The sequence below is a fragment of the Nothobranchius furzeri genome, chromosome 1 (genome assembly GCF_043380555.1).
Source record: "Nothobranchius furzeri strain GRZ-AD chromosome 1, NfurGRZ-RIMD1, whole genome shotgun sequence".
NCBI classification, from domain to species: Eukaryota; Metazoa; Chordata; class Actinopteri; order Cyprinodontiformes; family Nothobranchiidae; genus Nothobranchius; species Nothobranchius furzeri.
This window is the reverse complement of record NC_091741.1, coordinates 108,007,968-108,012,613: the sequence shown is the minus strand read 5'-3', so window position 1 is coordinate 108,012,613 and position 4,646 is coordinate 108,007,968. Positions and strand designations below refer to the sequence as shown.

The 4,646-nt window shown below is 42.0% G+C and overlaps 1 long non-coding RNA gene across 2 annotated transcripts; it reads right to left on the bottom strand.

Moving 5' to 3' along the window:
• Positions 1 to 1,157: 1,157 nt before the first annotated feature.
• On the bottom strand, positions 1,158 to 1,586 carry LOC129159442 (uncharacterized). Of its 2 annotated transcripts, none has more exons than XR_011521311.1 (3): positions 1,518 to 1,586; positions 1,370 to 1,440; positions 1,158 to 1,234 (listed from the first exon to the last, which is right to left on the bottom strand). It is a non-coding gene; the product is annotated as an uncharacterized lncRNA (long non-coding RNA). The 2 variants fall into 2 exon arrangements; XR_011521310.1 differs by having other exon boundaries at positions 1,165 to 1,277.
• Between the last annotated feature and the right edge of the window lie 3,060 nt (positions 1,587 to 4,646).

The following is a 4,646-nucleotide window of genomic DNA, read 5'->3' as shown; positions in this document are numbered from 1 at the left end:
CAATGCGTAGGCTTTCCTAACTGTTTGATCTTTAGAAAAATAACCTTCTGTATTTCCTTAAAGAGGTCGTAATGTCCCCCTCAGAGTCTTACTCCACCCACGTATCAATTTTAAAAAATGCAACATTATTAGGCGTTGCCTGGAGGACCGAGAGGGCGGAACCGCGGCAGTGACGAAGACGATGGCTAACTGGACGATGCTAGCTCCCTTCACTCTGAGCAGTCATTAGAAGTGGAGGACGTTTCTCCCCCTCCTTACCCAGACACTCGAGAAGAAAGGGACCAAGTCTATTTGGAGGAGACAAGCGGACCTGAGCCTTATTGTTTTGAGCTTGTGAGTTGCCTGAAATTACCGGAACCGACCCAATTGAACCAGCTCTGAATGGTAAGTAGCCGTTAGCCATAGCATCAGATTAGCTGCAGGGTTTTGCTCCACGGCCCTAGAGCTAGTATTCAGCATGTTTTAGAGGTTTATCTGCTTCAACACACCTGGTTTTAATCAGCAACAAATAGCTGAGCTGCTTAACAGCTAATCTAACCTGTTAAAGCAGGAAAATCCACTGAAACGTGCTGGATAGCAGCTCTCCAGGAGCTCTTGGCTCAAGCTACAGTCTGCTGCATAAAGTTATGAAAATGTCCCATGAGAAAATTATTCTGTAATGTGTTCAGCCCACTAAAACTGCCCTGATTTCTTTATTTATTTACTAATAACAGCTGCTCTCTCGGTTCTAGGTCCTCTGGTGTCTGCAGGTGGTCTCTGGTGTCGTCAGGATCAGGAGCTTCCAGAAGAATGTGTCTTTCAATGACTCTTTCACCCTTATTTGTTATATTAATTAAATAAATCTCAACTGATATATTTCCTGTTTTTGTTCATGTCCATAAATACTTAAACATGCTTGAAATTAAAACAAGCTTTTAACACTGAGGTGCTAGTTTAAATCATCACAATAGAGCTAGCTAAACATGCAATGTGATAATTCAATTAATGTAATTTATAAATATCCATTAAAATATCAAAACTGGAATCTAAATGAGATATTTGGCAGCACAAAAAAACTTGTCAAACACAATATTTATTATAATAATTGTAAGCAGACAGGAGACAGAGCTGATGTAGGTTCTCAGTCATCGAAGGCTGGCTGAAGGCTTTCCAGGAACAGATGTGGTGTTGTCTCTTCTCTCTCTATTCTGCCAGATGAGCTGATAGGTTACAGGTGTGTGAGGACATCCTCATGCTGTCACAACCAGATGACAGGAGTTATCAGGTGATCAGCCAGGCTAATGATGAGATGCAGAAAGAAAAATCATGCAGAATGAAAACAAATCCAGGACAGTGTACAGTAATAATAATAATATGTGGTGTTGCTCACCTTATGTGCTCTTATAGAGTTATTAACGTGTGCCTGCCTCATGGTGTAGAGTCCATATTTTGCTGAGTGTCCTGCAATAATGCAGGTTATTATTAGTTAATTTTCTTTTGATAGCAAAAACAAAATATTTAATGTAAAAGTTATTTACCAGGTGAATCAGCTCACACGTCACCACCAAGTGTCACAGGGCCAGAATCAGTAGCCTCCGTCATGATGCCATGATGTAATCACATACGTTTATTTAATTGTTAATATCTTAAAAATTTTGAAATGTTTTAATTTTTTTTACCTTGAACAGTTCACTGAGCTTGCACTATAACTGAGGTGGAAGCTGGAATCAACAGCAGACACCTCACATCTTGGTCTTTTCAGGGGTGTGGACGCTGCTCTGACTTTCTGGAAGATGAATTTCCGTCATGGTCCCTGTGTCACAAGACACACTGAGGCTGTGAGCTCTAAAAAAACAAAGAAGCAGCACATTTATAAACATTTAAAAGAGCATGAAATCACGTGTAACAATCTGTTAAACAAATTAAAACTAGAAGGTAATAAAATGTTTACATAGAAGATTATTCACCTTCGATACGGGTAACGCTTCACGTCAGCCTGGACAAGTGCATTCTTGCAGACTACTAAATCAGTCTGACAGCCAGTGTCTTGGGTAGATTCAGCCTGAAAAAAAAAATAGAAGCACATTGTTGTTTATAAAGTCAGATAATGTACAAAAGAAACTGTCCTATATAGACGCTTTATAACATTCCTAGTGTGTGATGTTATTATAACGTAAAAGTCAGTCGCATATGATGTGGAGAGCCTGAAATGCGACCTCCTGAACAGAATTTCTCACGGAACCGGGTCACGCTGTGCTGGATTTCACGCTGTAATGCTGTGTGTCAACTAGTGCTGCATTAGTTAGAGTCACTGTTGCAGAATTACCGACTGATACAAAAGCAACCCGAATTTTCTCTGAGCCTGACAGTCATGTGGACCGTTTTGTCGGCCAGGGCTTCGAGATATGTTCCGGTTCGCCGCTGATCCTAACCTTACATCCCGTTCCACATTTTGTGAACTTGACAAATCTGCCCGAAGGCAGTGCAGGCTGATATTAGCTAAATGGAGTGAACCACGTCTCACAAACTTTGCATTTAGGTAGGAAATTGTCTTTAGAATATGTTAACTTTTATTTAGCTTACTCACCTCAGACTGGAGCCCGCCATTGTGGGGGAGCAGAGTCGGTGGGCTGCATCTAAATCGCAGAAGAACCACGGTGGGCACAGCCTCCCTCTTCAAACGGAGGAGTGCAGAATCGCGGGTAAAATGCTGGTTGCAAACTACAGCACCAGGCGGGAGCTGAATGTTTTCCAGACACCGATTGCGCGCAACCACTGACGCCTAATTTCTATGTCCAGCGGAAAGGAGTACAACCCCACAGAGCCACCGCAACCATACTACACTACACCTTCTCACAGCATACTAACACGATATGGAGCACTATCTGAACTACTTTCCTAATAACACTAACAGCCAAACACTAACTAAACTACATTATCCAACAGCCAAGCTAACACTAAATAAGTATGTATAACATTAAAGGCTACGCTAAAGACTAGGATATGCTAATGCTATATGCTAATGCTGAACTACGGCTAACCTCCTACACTCGCATGCAAATCCAACTCCCAACTCGCCACAAGGCGTGGCCGAGACTCCCGATGCTTTTATAACGTTGACACAGAGCTGCTACGTAGTACTCTACTGGTTTACGTAGTATCTTACTCTTTAGCCATTGGCTAAAATTTATTCAAAATGAGTCAAATTTTATGTTTTAAGCTGAAGGTGGCGCTATACTGTGGTATTTAGGCAGAATTTTTAATTTTTAAAGAAAATGCACCAAAATGCTAAAATAATGAATACACACATTTAAAACACTATTAGACACTTATTTATACAGTTCATCAGCAAAAAAAAGTTAATTTAGACGTTACTTGCTCTTTAAGGGCAGCGTTAACAGTTCACGTTCATTCAACATTCTCTTTTTTTCAGAAATATTAGACTGTCTGCTGAAAGGTGGGTCAGTTGGCAGTCACAATGTCACCAGCTATAGGAAACCCCATGTTCCTAGGGAATGACGGAGCAAATCCTGTAAAATTGAATAACTTCTGTTTAGCACCGTCATGGTCGCTAGGTGACAGGACATACGGCAAGATAAGGGTACAAATAAATCTGAAGACTAGACTGTCAAATTCAATTCAATTTATTTTATTTGTCGTTCAGTTTTGTTCTCCCCAGTCAATGAAAGACCGGGTGTGTGTTGCCTACAGCAGCCTATGTGGACTGGGTGGGCCACTGATTTTGGACACAGCTGCATGTCTGGGGTGTGTTGTAATTTAGCCACATTGCTGGATAAAGAGCAACATAGTTCCATGTCTGTGTGGGAACTCCTGTATGCCTCAGTACCCTACTAAAATACCCGAATACGAAAATGTGTACATGTGCACATTTGAACAGAGCAGGTGATGCTGGAGTAGATTCTATATAACTTTTTGAAGAGGCTTGCTGAATGACGTAAAAGAGGTGAGAAAAAATTTCAAGAGTGTTAACACTCACCGTGTTGCCTAGCAACAGAACATTGTGTCTGAACAAATGCAGTGCAGACTTGCATTCTGAATGTATGTGTATTGGGAGCAGAAGTCAATATTGTTGATATTGCTTATACATATCAGTCTCTCAGATCTTCCATCATCCATTTTCTTCCGCTTATCAGGGGTCGGGTTGCTGGGGCAGTATCCTAGACAGAGAAGCCCAGACTTCCGTCTCTCCAGCCACGTGGGCCAGCTTCTCTGGAGGAATCCTAAGGCATTCCCTGGAAACATAGTCCCTCCAGGGTGTCCTGGGTTTGCTTGTTGGTCTCCTCCTAGTTGGACGTGTAAGGAAAACTTCACCAGGGAGGCATCCAGGAGGCATCCTAAACAGATGTTCAAGCCATCTCAAATGACTCTTCTTCATGTGGAGGAGCAGCGGATCCTGGAGAACCGAGCTTCTCACCCTTTTTCCAAGGAAGAGCCCATACACTCTGCAGAGAAAACCTATTTTGGCCGTTTGTATCTGCAAACTTGTCCTAAACCTTGTGACCATGTGAGGGTTGGAACGTAGGTTTGGGATGTGCTGGAGAAGGCTTTATGCAGAGGTCAGACTCTACCATCATCAGTGCAAGTTCCTGCTGAAACAATAATGCAACCCTGGATGGAGATAAGTCTGATGTTGCAGAAGCTTATCA